Source organism: Ursus arctos, chromosome X (assembly GCF_023065955.2).
Source record: "Ursus arctos isolate Adak ecotype North America chromosome X, UrsArc2.0, whole genome shotgun sequence".
In the NCBI taxonomy this organism is placed as follows: domain Eukaryota; kingdom Metazoa; phylum Chordata; class Mammalia; order Carnivora; family Ursidae; genus Ursus; species Ursus arctos.
In genome coordinates this window covers 26133636-26149844 of record NC_079873.1, presented here as the reverse complement: position 1 = coordinate 26149844, position 16209 = coordinate 26133636, and the positions used below count along the sequence as shown (strand labels likewise).

General features: G+C 40.4%; 1 protein-coding gene and 1 pseudogene across 18 annotated transcripts in view; one reads left to right on the top strand and one right to left on the bottom strand.

The window, feature by feature from the left end:
• Window positions 1-16209, top strand: part of DMD (dystrophin) — a 2358181-nt gene that overhangs the window by 1911280 nt on the left and 430692 nt on the right. The gene's annotated exons all lie outside the window — the stretch shown is intronic.
• On the bottom strand, window positions 712-10706 carry LOC123001835 (protein lin-28 homolog A-like; annotated as a pseudogene).

Here is a 16209-nt window from a genome sequence, read left to right as displayed (position 1 = left end):
GGAATGATCCATTTTCAAAATCTTTTTTATTCTATCTTATAAAACACGTTAAGTATCCAAACAGTAGTTACCAATGATTCAGAAACAGTTACAGGCTATTGCCTCATATCAGAATAATTTACATATGTAGTCATGAAACCTGTATTATAGACACACAGAAGACTTGATGGTCTTCTGAGTCAGAAGTCAAAAGGGCCGTCTCCAAACTGTTGAAGCTGCGTCAGAGGACTCTTAAAAGGAGGGGCACTTTCACCCTCCAGGAGACATCTGGCAATGTCTGGAAGTGCTTTTATTTTTTTTTTTTAAGATTTTACTTGTCTATTTGAGAGAGTGAGAGAGCAGGAGCAGAGGAGCAGAGGGAGAGGGAAAGGGAGAAGGAGACTCCCCACTGAGCGCAGAGCCCTACAAGGGACTCGCTGAGATGGCGACCTGACCTGAGCCAAAGTCAGAGGCTTAACCAACTGAGCCACCCACGTGCCCTGGAAGCACTTTTAATTGTCACAGTTGAAGTATAGCAGGTAGGGGCCAGGTATGTTGCCAGATAGCCTACAGTGCACAGGATAGCCCTCCACAGCAAAGAATCACCCAATCCAAAATGTCATTAATACTGCAGTTGGAAAACACCTGGCCTAATGTAGTGTTTACTCAGCTTTTCTGAACTTCTGCCCCCTTCCATAGTAATCACAAATGCCCAAGAAATTAAAAAATCATTTAGTCATTTTTGCATGCTGTAAGATAACAAAGTGATTTTAATTAGTATAATTTTTATATGATAAAACATTGATAACATAAATATTGTTTAATTATTCAGACCATCATAGCTTATATTAGCATATTATTTAAGATTTCATAACATTCATTTACTGAACTTTATAAGAGTATTCATTATATAAAGACAAATGTTTTCCTTTTTTCATTTTAACAATGATTCTTTAATAGGAAAATTTATAAATTAATAATATATTTTAAATTACATGCTGGGTTTGGTGACAAAATATACACGAAAATGTAGACTGAAATTTAACTGTTATATAAGGTCAGAGAAAGTACTTCTACTTTTATGACTGGATATTTGGAGTTCTTACCTCCACCCCACCCCCCTAAAATTTAGCTAATTCGATTTTTGTTTGTTTCTAAACCATGAGCTAACAGAGGCTCAAGTTGACATTTTCAAGCATATCTTGGAAAAATACATTTTGAGCAACAGTTGAGCACCATTTCATTCTGAGATTTTTTTTTTTTACAAAACCAGAATATTTATATTACAAAAAAAAGAGTTAAAATGCACAAGATACATCATTCGCGCACAGCTAGTGCTGTTGGCATCCTGGAGAAAGTGGGGCCCAACGTGCACTTATCCAAGGGAGCAAATCAATAAAAATCTATCTGCCCAGAGTGGGGTGGGAATAAGCTTGGGAGCAGCAGGTCTGTAGCTCTTCCCCCAACAATCCCTGCGACTGCTGTCACAACCCATTGCTCGGGACAGTTCTCAGCACCCTATCCCAAGAGTGGGTAATGAGACAAGATGTGGAAAAACCCTGACTTGCCCCTTAGAGACTCCCTCCCCCAGAATGTAGTGGTTTGTGGGTGGGGCCCATCAATCTGGTCTCAGGCTTAGTCTTTACATTCTGGCACGGGAACAATTATTATTACATATCCTTCCTTGAAAAGAAAACAACTTTCCTATCCAGGCCACTTTGAAAAGCTGGAGTGCTGGGGGCAGAGATTCAGATGAAGCACAGCAGGGAGGGATTGTTCCCAGAACCCCTGTGAGTAATTTGGATAGAGCATGGTTGGAGTTCATTGGCCTCACCCCCTCCCCCCTCCCCTGCCGAGAGGGAAAAGGGGGTGATGCTGCGGACCCTGGCCTGGGATACAGGGCAGAGCCAGCTGCCCCCTACCCATCCTCTCCCCACTTTCCCCACTGCTCTGGCAGAAGTGACCCTTCTTGGGCTGGGGTGGCAGCTTGGCCTCCGTGGCGTGGTGGTCTCGATCTCCATGGTTGTAGCTCCTGTCCCCCTTTGACTGCGCTTCTGCCTGTCCTTCCCATTGAGCCCTCTCTCACCACCAGTACAGAACACCCCAGCTGGGCTGGTGACCCAGATAGATTCTAGGCCCTTAGCCGACTTCTTAGAAGTGAACTCCACTGCCTCACCCTCTTTCAGGCTCTGGAAGCCCTGCAGGTGCAGCTTGCTCTGGTGCACAAGACCTCCGGGGGGCGGGGCAAGCGTGACCCCAGCGCAGGCGGTCACGGACAGGAAGCTGAAGCCCATGTGCGTTTTGAAGCACTTACAGATGCCAGCCCCACGCAGCAGCTGCAGCTCCCCTGCCGCCAGGACTGCGGCGTCCCCGTGCCTCCTCTGGTTCCTTGGCGCAGCCACCTGCAAACTGCTGCTTTGACACAGAGCCCGTGGTCTTTGGCTGAGCCCGTGGCCCCGGGCCCCAGGTCTGGTGACTGCTAGCCCCAGAGAAGTCCAGAGGCAAAAGGGTGGCTCGGAGAAGAGGCTGCTCCCTCTTCCCCAGCACCCCTTCTGAGATTTTTATTTACCTGATGGGTTGCGGTGGCTGGGCATCAGAATTCTTAAAAGCTGCTCGGGTAACTCTAACGTGCAGCCAATTTCGAGAACCTCTGCATGTGTGTCGTGTTCCACTCGGAGGACTGTAGATAGAGGGTTCACATTCCTGTCCAGCTGTTTACCAGCGATCTTTCTGACCCTGGACAAATGACTTAGACCATACGCCACAATTTCGTCATCTGTAAAAGGGGGCAGTAAAAATTTCTTTTGGATCATGTATATATGTCATTTACAAATCAGTTCCCTCTGAAGATCATCTTGAGGAAAATGTGCAGAATTATTACTATTTATAGTTTTTTCAGGAACTTTTTGTATTTCGATGTCAGTGTTACTGACGGCTCCTGTTGTTACCCAATGATCCAAATATGGATATAGGTTATAAGGATTAAAAACAATTTAAGACAATTACAACAGTCAAAATTCGTGGTAGCTAACAGTGTTGAGTAATTAAAGCAACTGAGGAACTGAGTCATGTGCACACCTCTTTGATCCTTCCCGCCATGTATTTGGCATTGTCATTTCATTACATATAATTAAATTACATGTACATGCACACACACACAGTTTTTCCAGAATACCTTCACTAATATGAACACCAAGAACATTTTTTGTGAACCCCTGGGAAATTTCATGAAAATCAGTTTGGAAAGATTCTGCTCAAAACCGTTAGAGATGTAATCACAGATAGATTTAGCCAGCAAATAGTGATGAGGAGAATATAATAAAACTCCAGCTGGACATGTACAAATGAGTCTAAACCATTATAATTACACAATCAGAGCCAAAAAAAAAGAGCTTTGGGCAATCCTTTCAAGAAACTCAATCAAAATGATTGCATTTATAAGGCAAATATTTATTTTGGTGGTTAGAAGATCTCTTATGAATCCATCACCTCTTTGTGTGTGTGGTATTTTTCAAAGTGAATCTTTACTTATAAATTATATCTAAAAATTGCTCTATTATTATATTATAGAGAAATGGCAGTCACCAAATTCTTCATTGGGATACTTCTAAGATCCATTTATTCTTTTTTAAACTAGACTTATTGTCAAATGCACCGTCCCTAATGTTTGGCAGTATTAATACCACTTCACTGAGTAACCTGGAATGGACAGTACACAGTAGGTGTCTACTGTACGCCAGGTAAAGGACTAGTCATTGAGAATTCAGAGATGAATAAGACTTGGGTTGACGTCAGTTGTCTTGTCAGGAAATTCACATGCGAGTTGGGGAAGGAGAAGGGAAATGGAGTAAGAGAAGTATCTCCAAAGCATATGCTTTAGCAGAATATGAAGTGGATAACTGCCCAGTGGGATCCAGTAAGGCTTCTTAGAGGAGGGGACATCTGAGTCGAGTTTTAAAGTCGAGTGGAAATTCACTCATTGAGATAAACTCAAGAGGAATTACTTTAGTAGAACTTGCTATAGGCCCAGAAATAAATGGTGTGCAAAATCAGTACCATCTGTCAATTTATTCAATCTACTTTGCTCTCACCTTCAGAAAAATAAAATTCAGAAATATAATAAGAAATTTGAATCTATTTTGCTATCTCTTAAAATGAGTTAATTTGAGGAGAAAATTGAATATAATAGAAGAGAATCTCCCCTCAGGGAAAATACTGTTTATTGTTTGCTTGCATCTAATTATTTTCTGTCAAAAATATATTATGTATAAACTTGATGATTAAAAAAATCAGATTTCTATATTGGTGATGCCATTTATTTTATAGTATATTAATCACAAAATGCTTATCTTGGTGACTTTCACAAACTTAAATGAATAAAGTACAAAAATAATTTCTATCACATTACACTGTCGTAGATTTATTAAACTAACCCAAAATAGTACTCAGGGAAATAGAGACCCTTGATTCCAAACACCTCCACCACAGGCTTTGTCTCTGATTATCATCAAGTCAGAAAAAATTATCTAATCAATTGTTGACTTACAAAATGAAAACTAGACTATCCAGGGCACATCCTTGTTCTCTTCATTTTTGTAGAGAAGTTCTGGCCAGTAGAAATGTAATGTGACTTAAAATCTTCTAGGAGCTATACTAAGAAAAGTAAACATGAAGAGGTGAACTTAATTGTAATAATGTTTTATGTAATCTATACCTACAAGATTATCATTTTAACATGTGATCATTATAAAAGTTATTAATGAAATATATTTTTCCAATATGTCTTACTCTTACCACACATCTCCGTTCAGACCAGGCATGTTTCAAGTGCTCAATAGCCGTATGTGGCCAGTGATTACCATATTAGAAAGAACAGTTCTAGAGATTTTCATTAATCCAAAAGGAAAAGGACTTCCAGACGTTCACTGATAAGTCATTCTTCACTGCTAGACATGGGAGCATTTCCAAATGTAGTTTACAGATTTTAGATATTCTATCTTACCATCTCTGAGGGCTTCAGTTTTAATGCCATACTATTCTTAAAGGATGTCAGACATTGTTTGTTATGGAATACTCTGGAAGAGCAATGAGAAGTCTGTGGTGCACATAATGCAAAGTGCAGGTCACTTTCCAAGCCTGTTGTAGAAGCGCAAAGACCATAGTCATTCATCACTCGTGAGAATACTGTCTCGAGTGTGTCTTTGTTTGGGTATCGGCAATATTGCGAGAACTTCATGATAAGAAAACAGTCTTTAAGAACAAGATTAAGAACAGGATACCAGACTAAAATTGATAACTGAAATGAAAACCTTTTTTTAAATGGCAACCTGGTTTAGTCTATCCATGGGGGTGCTTGAGGGAAACGCTAGGCGGAAAATATATGTCACATCAGTTAGGTTACTGAAAGTTAATTGACTCTTAGTGACTTACCCAGAAATGCCCTTGTGGCTAGAGTCCTTCTTGATTTTCAGGTAAACCTATCTATCTAACTTTGCAAGGCCACTGGGACCTTTTTTGCACTGGAAGACTCATTTGCAGCCATTCAAAGTAAAATTGAAGTATCAACTCTTTGGAAAATAGCTACTAATGAGCAATCAGAAACCTGACCTCGGAATGACTTGTGAATTGTGAATCAGCAAAATAAACTCGATTGTTCATTTGCTAAGTATGTATCAATTATCAGGTGCCTTCCAATTTATAAGTAATTTTTTTCCCAAAAGTTAGTTTATAATTCAGATGTTTGGGATTTGGAATAAATTTACCATGGGGGAAATATTATAAATTATAATTAATTTCCTAAGCTATCTAATTCAATTTTTAATATGCCTGCATGCATTACTTGTCATTTATAATAATTCTTTCCCCAAGTGTTCACTTCCCACTAGAGTAATGAAAGTGGAATATTATACATGGTACATGGTTGGATACTTTTACAAATTTTAATAATTAAGTATTTATTTAATGTATTTTAGCAAAATGTAGCTAGTACCATAAAGAGTTGATTTTAAGATATCATTGCTCAGAGTGAGACAACAAAATTGGATCAATACAAGTCTACTTAGAGAAAAACATCAGGTAAATAAGTGGACAAACATGCCTTTCATGCTAAAGGTAATTTGTGAAACTGATTACAGTTGGCTTGGGGAAAATGCCTTCAGACTTTCAGTTAAGAATGCCAGGAACTGGGGCGCCTGGGTGGCACAGCGGTTAAGCGACTGCCTTCGGCTCAGGGCGTGATCCCGGCTTTATGGGATCGAGCCCCACATGAGGCTCCTCCGCTGGGAGCCTGCTTCTTCCTCTCCCACTCCCCCTGCTTGTGTTCCCTCTCTCGCTGGCTGTCTCTCTCTCTCTGTCAAATAAATAAATAAAATCTTTAAAAAAAAAAAAAGAATGCCAGGAACTTATTTCCATCCGTCATGCCTCTTCTCATCTGCGGTTCCTTCCTCCTCTAACTCCTACCCACTTTCCTTTTCTGATTTTAACAAGGATAGCATCTCCAGAAAGGATGGAAGATGGCAGGAAGTGGGATGAGATGGGACCGGAAATGGTAAAATAGCTCAGCCTTGAGGGATTAGGGAAGTCTTCCCCTGATATCGAAAAGATGAGTTTAAGGGCACCTGGGTGGCTCTGTCGGTTAAGTGTCTGCCTTCGGCTCAGGTCCTGATCTTGGGGTCCTGGGATCAAACCCTGAATCAGGCTCCCTGCTCGGTGGGGAGTCTCGGTCTCCCTCTCCCTCTGCTCCTCTCTCCCACCCTCCCCACTCGTGCCCTCTGCTCTCTCTCTCTCAAATAAATAAATAAAATCTTTAAAAAAAGATGAGTTTCTCAGGTTGGGAGGAAGGAGTTATAAGGAGCGTGCTAAGTTGGGCAGCATGCCGGGCACACTCTGAAGTCATAGGAAAGTGACTTTGAGACGATTGCTCCTTGATAAAACTGGAGTTCAGATGGGGAGAGATGAAGCTGGAAAGTGAGCCAGTGTCAGGAAGGGTTTTTTAGTTTTTCCTTGGGTAGCAGTGGTCAGCCACTTAAGCGAGTTTGTTTGTTTGTTAAGCAGAGGAGTAGCTTCATATAAAAGGAAAATTGGATTGAAGTGGGAGGGGCAAGAACTCTGAAACAAAAGTATCCTTCACAAGAGTATTGCTGAAAGCTAGATGGGACGCAGTGATACAAGTGCTACAGAAATGTGAATTGGTTCCAAGATTTGGTTGTTTTTGTTGTTGTTGTTGTTGTTGTTTGAAGCTAGACTTTGCCATGTTATGTAATGGATTAATGTGAAGGGTTAAGGGGAAGGAAGAAGCCAAGGTTTCTGGTTGAACAGCCGGAGGCATTCACTGTAGTGGGTAACCCAAGGTTTAGAGTATGTTAGGAGGGGCAGAGTGTTTTAGTTGTACCCGGGATTTAATTTATAGAGGTGACCGAGTGATGGCATAGACAAGTCATTGCCATGAAAGAAGGTTTATTACTCACAGTTCCCAGGAGCAGGGGACAGGCAACACTTTACAGGGCTCTAAGGAAAGTACTGGGATCATTCAGGAAGCAGAAGGAGCAAAAGAGAAAGCATCATTTCTCCTTTATTGTGGTTTCCCTGGGAAGGAATGGATGGGGCAGGTAGATAAGTTTGGGCAAGTTTAGAATTGGATAGTTTGAATGATTTCAGCAGACTCTGGGCTATAGGTTGTGTCATTGTCCTTCAATACCTGGCCCTGGAAGCACTGGGTTGGCCTGTGAGAGTTAAACAAAGAAGGTGGTTAGATATATGGGCTTTGGATTGGTTGGTTTGCAAATGAAAGGCACGTTCACAAGGGACTCATTTGCTATCTCTTGGAATCAGTTCCTCTTGGGAGGGGAGGGGTGGTCTCTCCCTGGCCCGTAAGACCCCCAGGATGTCAAAGCATGACAAAATAGAGAAAATAAAAAGCATGATTAATATCCAGGGTAGGTATTGTATATGTCTTAGGACAGTGGCTCTCAACATTAGCTCCGTTGGAATCACTTGGGGGGCTTGTTAACATGGAGATGACAGGACCTCCCCCCTTGAGTTCCTGATTCTGGAGGTCTGGGGCAGGCACAGAGAATTTGCAGTTTTAAAAAGTTCTCCTGTGCTGCTGCTGTTGCTGGTAAGGGACCAACTTTAAGAACACTGATTTAGGGGGCACCTGGGTAGCTCAGTCGGGTTAAGCGTCCGACTCTTGATTTCAGCTCAGGTTATGATCTCTGGGACATGGGATTGTGGAATCAGATCCAGCCCTGCATTGGGCTCTGCACTGGGCATGGAGCCTGCTTGAGATTCTCTTTCTCCCTCTTCCCCCTCCCCCCACCCCCACTCACTCTCACTGTCTCTCTCTCTCAAAAAAAAAAAAAACAAAACAAAACACTGATTTAGGATGTGTACAGTTTGGGGAATTTCCAAAAGGAGGATAAATTCAGGGAATGTTCCTGGGAAATTGGCTATGTGGCTTGGAACTTCAGCATAGACTATTAGGCTAGAAATAAAGATTTGGGAGATCATCTGTATCAAAACAATAATTGAAATTTTGGGAATAGCTGTGGGGCAGGGCTGTGTCTATGTACAAAGAAAAGTAAAAAAGCCTAAAGCCCAAGCTTCACTGACCCTTTCGAATAGAGGAGGGAGATGAACCCACAAAGGAGTCCCAGGAGCTGAGGAGGCCAAGGAGAGAAGACATTCACAGCCAACGTGAGACATTCTTCCGAATGATTGGACTGGCTTTGCCAGCATGCATTAACTGCTCCATAATTAATTATAGTAATAAATACATGCTTCAATAAACAACAAAAGTAATGCAACTGATTTTTTAAATAAAAAGTCTTGTGTGTCAATTAGAATTCTAAATAGTTGGCTTAGGAGGCTGTGGAATTATTTCTGGGATGTTGTTACCATTCCAGCCATCTTGGTACTCCTTTTTCAGGGGCTTTTCAGTGCCGTGCTTTATTCTTTTTTAATGCTTTCAGTGCTAGCAAATTTCCTATTTTGAGGATGAATTTGATTTTTTGCATCAGTCTTAAAAGCCTCTTATGGTGGGACGCCAGTCTGGCTCAGTCAGTAGAGCATGCAATTCTTGATCTCAGGGTTGCAAGTTCAAGCCCCATGTTGAGTGTCAAGATGACTTAAAAATAAAAATCTTTTTAAAACAAGATTTAAATTTAAACCTTTTTTGGTTTATAAAATAAATAAATGACAGACCTAGATGCAATCAATTCTTTAAAAAATTAGATACCTACTAGAATTTCTTATGTTGTTGAAAACTCTGTAAAGGCACTTTCAAAGGTGGAGTTTAGTTCTTAAACTATAACATTACTCACTACACTGAAGGACAGCATTCCTTTGAATGAATACATTCTTGGTCAATTTGTTTTCAGTGTCTCTTCACCTGCTAGTCCTCTCAGATAGATGTGTATACAGATCTCAGAATGCCTCTGAGAGGTGTCTTCACTCAAACTTTCTCGATTCTGAGATTCCTGGTACATGGGCACTCTGTGGTGACAACCTAGTCAGCCTATCTCTGGAGCAGCTCTGAATCCTATCTAGAAGATTCCTCCCCCCCCCAACTCCTCTGCTATCAAGAAGGCAGACAAGAATCATCAGGGGAAGATTTTCAGAGGGGAACATTTTCATCTAAGACATTTTCTCTCAAGTCAGAAATGAGCTACTAAATGCAAGGTGTTCCCTTCTCATTACAAGAAGCCTTTCATATTAATAGAAGTGCGTTTGGCAGTTGTGTCAGAGATAAACCACCGCCACCAGCTAGCACATAGAAAGAAGAGTTCTGAGAGTTGGCACATACATAGCTTCTCAAAATATACTTTTTTGGCCATGATGTGCTATTTCAGGTTCCCTTCATTTTCAATCGTGTTTTTACTTTATGTCCTGCTGTATATGTATTTTATCTAATCCGTGTCCTGAGATTTCTCTGGCTCTTGAATTTGACCTTTTCTGATGCCCAGCATACCTGATTTTGTTTATTCTCCAAGCGTAGTTGTGTTCTAGATATAATCAGTTATAGGCCATGAATTCGTTATTTTAAGTGAAACTTGAACATACATCACAACTACTTGAGGACTCATTAAATCACAGATTGAAGGGTCCCAGCACGAGAGTTTCAGATTCAGTTAGGGCTGGGGTAGGGACTGATCATTCGTATTTTTATCACATTCCCGGGGAATGCTGTTGTTGCTGGTCAAGGACCACACTCAGTGAACCACTAATTAAAATATTATTTAAAAAATTTAGTCCAGCAAATTCTCGTACATAATGGGGCCTAAAGAGTTATTTTGGGTTAATTTGGTCAGTAGTTTTTCGTAGGCTAAATTAGCAGCAGCAAAACACAGGTTCAATTTATGTTCGTGGCAGTCATAAGGGATACTTTGGAAAAAAGGCAAGATTGGCTTTGGAGGTAGGGATGAGTAGGGAGGAAGAAATTTTTTAAAAAGGCTAAATATTAAGTTGTTGTTTGTGTGAAGAATGAGAGAAATGGAGTCATTAGAAATTTCTTAGACTGGCTCAACAAGGCAGGTCTACCACAGTCACAAAGGAAAGACATACAAATTCCTAACGTGGAGTGATTTCCGCAGAACGCACACAGGAGACCAGGGATTCATGGCCTCCCCTTCAGACACAGTCTCCTCTTCACTCCTGCTACTTCTGTGTGAGGTCTGCACTCTCCCTGTCCTTCGCGTGGCTGACAGGTTCCCGCCCTCTAGAGTTGACATTCTCATTGGGAAGGCAGCCGATTACTTTGTGATTCATGCTCATTTTTTTTTTTTACAAAACCCCTCTGGCTGCTGTGGGAGTAGTAGGATATAGAAAGGATGGGAGTATAACTCTGTTCTAAATGCCATCTCCTCTGAGCTTTGTTCCTTCAGAATTCCCTTACACCCTAACTTTGAAGTCACCTTCCTGCTGATTCTTTGTTGTCAGTTTACCCTTTATTGCCCTTCCTCTTAGTTAACATACACACTTCTCAACCGCAACACCACCCAGCTCCCACCCCCTTCCAGTGTCACCTCTCCTCCTTCCATTTTGTGGCTGATGTTTGTGAAACAGTGGCATGGCTGGCTAAGTCCCCTTCTTTACCCATAATTCCCTTTCAACCCATGTTACCTGGTTATCACTCCTACCTGCCAGGCAACCTGCTCTCACTAAGAAAATCACTGTCCTCCCCCTTGCCAAATCGCCTGACTCAACTTCTCTGTGTAATTCTTTCCTTCTTGGGTTCCTTGACATCCTCTTACCCAGGTTTTCAAATCTGACCTATCTGCCTCTTTTGCAGTCTCTCTCACAGATGATTCATGCTCTGCCTCTTCTGTAGGTGTGGATGCTCCCCAGACCCCATCCTCAGCCCTTCTTTGCTTTCTATCCCCCACTCTCTTCAGGATCACATCTTCATTGGAAGCGCCATTTAGTACCTAGAAGCAGATGAGTCCCAAATCATTATCTGCTTCCTGCATCTCTCTCGGGGGCCATTCCATATGTATGTCTGCAACTCCCCAACGAACCTCTCTGTTCAGGGCACAGGACTGATACCCACTGATAAGCACAGGTAGGATATACCGGCTAGTGTTTGTTCTGGTTGGTCAGGGTTTGCTATAGCAGACATTAAATATTTTGAGACTTATTCCTGTCCACAGTCATTTCAAAATTAGCATGTCCCAAACTGAAATTCCTAGCAGATGTGGACATTCACTTCTATTCCCTGTTTCAGAAAATGACACCATCATTCACCAATTTTCTAAGCCAGAAGCCTCTGGGTCCAGCCTGATCTCTTTTGTATACAATTATACTTGGGCATGAGATATTGCTGATTCTATGTCCTAAAGTCTCTCTTGATACACTTTTCTCTGGGAATATCCCTTATTTTGGGATTTTATCACTGTGGAATCAAACACTGTGGATTCAAATCTTGTAGCCTTCAGCAAATTTCTTAATTTCTTCTAGTCTCGCTTTCCTCCTAAAATTTCTGTGTTGGCTAGCTGAAAGGAGTAAATGAGATTATTCACTTGTCTATTTTTGCTTTTGTTGCCTGTGCTTTTGGTGTCATATCCATGAAATCAGTGCCAAGCACCAACATCGTGAAGCTTTTCCCCTGTTTCCTTCTAGGAGTTTTATAGTTTCAAATCTTAAATTTAAATTGTTAATCATTTTGAGTTGATTTTTAAAAAAATTTTAGAGAGAGAGCTGGAGCAGAGGGAGAGAGAGAAAATCTTGAGCAGACTCCCCACTGAGCACAGAGTCTGACATGGGGCTCAATTCCAGGACCCTGAAATCAGGACCTGAGCTGAAAGCAAGAGTCAAACACTTAACCAACTAAGCCACCCAGATGCCCCCATCTTGAGTCAATGTTTGTGTATAGTGTTAGATAAGGATCCAGTTTCATTCTTTTGCATGTGGATATCCAGTTTTCCTAGGACCATTTATTGAAGTCACCATCCTTTCCCCATTGTAGATGCTGGGTACTCTTGCGGTAGATCAGTATGGATTTATTTCTGGGCTCTTTCTTCTATTCCATTGGTCTATATATATTTATGCTAGTACCATACCATGTTTTAATTACTGTAGCTTTATAATATATTTTGATATATATATATATATATATATATATATATATATATATATATATATATATTATATCAAGTGAGATGCCTCTACCTTTAGTTACCTTTTTCAAGATTTTTCTGACTCTTGAGGGTCTTTTCTGATTCTATGTGAATTTTGGAATTTTTTTTAGGATTTTGACAGGGAGAGCACTGAATCTATAGGTTGCTTTGGGTAGTCTGAACATCTTAACAATATTAAGTCTTCCTATCCATGAACATAGATGTCTTTCTATTTTTTTTTTTTTTTGGTATATTCTCTAATTTCTGTCATTCGTGTTTTATAGTTTTCAGTGTATAAGTCTTTCACTTCCCTACATAAATTTATGCCTAAGTGTTTTATTCTTTTTGATGATACTGTAGATGGAATTGGGTTTTTTTTTTTCAAATTTCCTTATCAGGTAGTCTGTTATTAGTGTAAAGAAACACAATTTATTTTTGTGTATTGATTTCGTATCCTGCAGCTTTACTGAGATTACCATACAGAGAGAGTCAGGTATGTAAAATGCAACCAAGAAAGAGTAGGTGCTATGATTGTTGTCCACAATGTTATTGCTATTAGTTTCACCCAGAAAACTGTAGTAGCCCCTAAACTGGTCTGCCTGCATTTAGTTTCATTTCCTCAGCTAGAGTCATCTTCTAACACAAAGATTGACCCTGTCACCTCCATACCTGTGCTTAAAACTCTTCAGTACCTTTAAGATAAAACTTGTACATCCTTGGAGTAGCATTCAAGGTCATTCATGATATAGTTTCTCCATGACCCCATTTCTCTGAATCCCTCTGAGGGAGATATATAGCAAAAAATTCAAGGCTACCTGGACATTACTCACCTTCTGTCCCCATACTGCTCTCTGCTGGGAAGACTTTTCACTTAACCTCACCTCCTCAGCCCAACTAATTATTTTTTTTTTTTTTGAGAAAGAGAGAGAGAGAGAGCACATGCCCATTAGCTGGGGGGGTGGGGCAGAGAGAGAAGGAGAGAGAGACTCTTAAGTAGGCTCCATGCTGAACACACAGCTGAAGTCAGGGCTTGATCTCATGACCCTGAGATCATGACCTCAGCCAAAATCAAGAGTTAGATGATGAACCGACTGAGCCACCCAGGCGCCCTAGCCCAACTAGTTTTTATATATTCTTCAAAGTAATCTCAAATTGTAGAATAGACTTCTGGTACACAGGACATCTCATATCTCTCAGTCATTAAGTCAAACAAGATGAGCATACCTCAAAAAGCTGCTGTTCAGTTATTTCAAAGTTAAATGGCTAGTAATCATTTTTCCAGAAAAGGAAAAGGCAACAAAATGGTGGCACCGATATAAAAATACATAAGGATATAATATTTTCAATTATGGATTTTTTCCCTAGCATTTAAAAAATGTTTAATCAGGGGCGCCTGGGTGGCACAGCGGTTAAGCGACTGCCTTCGGCTCAGGGCGTGATCCCGGCATTAAGGGATCGAGCCCCACATCAGGTTCCTCTGCTATGAGCCTGCTTCTTCCTCTCCCACTCCCCCTGCTTGTGTTCCCTCTCTCGCTGGCTGTCTCTATCTCTGTCAAATAAATAAATAAAATCTTTAAAAAAAATGTTTAATCATACATCAAAGCTGACTTTTATAGTGAGCATTTGTATACTCACCACCCATATTTTGCCATTAACATTTTACTGTTTTTGCTTTATAACGTATCCATGCAACTATCATCCCTCTTTATCAGATTAGTTTTTATATTCTGATAACCTTACACTTAAACATTAAATCGTCTTTTTAAAAAAATAACATAGCTGTTTCTATATTGGTAAAGCAAAATAAACTTGTTAAAACAATATAAATTGACTGCTTTCAAACTCAGTCCATTGAAATATCCATTAAAAAGCAAACCAGAGAATATAAAACATGTTTTTTTAATACTCCACTATACCTGATTAGACGCAGACCATTAGGAAGAATTGTTTTAATTAATGGGTCTGTGTTTGCCAAGATACAAAAAGCCTGAAGTTTTCTATTCCAGTGAAATATTTCGTGAGGACTGTTTTTTCTCCATCTTTATAAAATTTAACTTTGACCTTTATTTTGTTAATGCACCATGGGTTAAGCTATACTATGACATGTGCTAAATAGATCTGGCAGTTTGGAAATTGGATTTTTTTTTGTTCCTTTTACATTAAATCCCCGTAACACTTTATTGATTAATTTGTATCATTACCATTTTAAAGAAAACTCTCGGACTGGCAGGTGTGAATTAAAAAGAAACAAATCAACGTGGTAAGCCCACCTCCAAGCCAATCAACATGGAGTCAGTGTGCCCTTCTAAATTAGTAGGGCATAGCTTTCTACAAAGTCACAGCATGACTTTATATCTTCAGTAGTATTGCTAAAATAATGGAGAATACAGTATCTTTCATATGAAATGTTTCTTTTCTGTAAGTTTCCATGACACTTAGTACACTGCAACGACCACATTATTCCGTTCCAGAATTAGCAGCACACCATTGTGAAAGGTTCAATTTGCAGTGTGGTTACTCATTCAACAACATTCTTGAGGGTTTAAGATGTGCAAAGAATTCCATTAAGTAGTGTACAGGCAGAAGTTCTCAAATGCAGATGATCTGTGAAGATTTCTTCAATCAGCACAGAAATGAGAAAAATAAAGAGTGAAAGAGAGAGTGGGAGAGGGAGTAGACCGAAAAATGATATAAGCTTGTCACCTGCCTTTCTTGGGAAAGCCTGCCCTTTGTTCCAAGAGCATGTTCTTATGATTTTTAGTTGTTAAAATGCCCTTTCAATTACAATACAGTGGTGACAGTATATGGCGAGCTTTGTGTTGTTTTAGTAGTTATCCAGCCAAAATTATAATTTGAAGTCTGTGTCAATTATCATTTGCCACAACGATGCTGTGAAACAGGCCACCTCAAAACTCAACAGCTTAAAACAATAAGTGTTTCTTTAGTTTACTAGCTTGTGGCTTGATTTATTTATTTGTTTTTATTATGTTCAGTTAGCCAACATATAGTGCATCATTAGTTTCTGATGTAGTGTTCAACAATTCATTAGTTGTGTATAACACCCAGTGCTCATCACCACATGTACCCTCCCTAATACCTATCACCTGGCTACCCCGTCCCCCCTCCCTTCTATAAACATCAGTTTGTTTCTTGGAGTCCAGAGTCTCTCATAGTTTGTCCCCCCCTCTGATTTCTTCCCATTCAGTTTTCCCTCCCTTCCCCTATGGTCCTCCGTGGTATTCCTTATGTTCCACATATGGGTGAAACCATATAATTGTCTTTCTCTGATTGACTTATTTCACTTAGCACAATCCCCTCCAGTTCCATCCACGTCAATGCAAATGGTGGGTATTCATCCTTTCTGGTGGCTGAGTAATATTCCATTGTATATATGAACCACATCTTCTTTATCCACTCATCTTTTGAAGGGCATCTCAGCTCCTTCCAGTTCGGCTATTGTGGACATTGCTGCTATGAACATTGGGGTGCATGTGCCCCTTCTTTTCACTATATCTGTATCTTTGATATAAATACCTGATAGTGGGGCGCCTGCGTGGCACAGTTGTTAAGCGTCTGCCTTCAGCTCAGGGTGTGATCCCGGCGTTCTGGGATCGAGCCC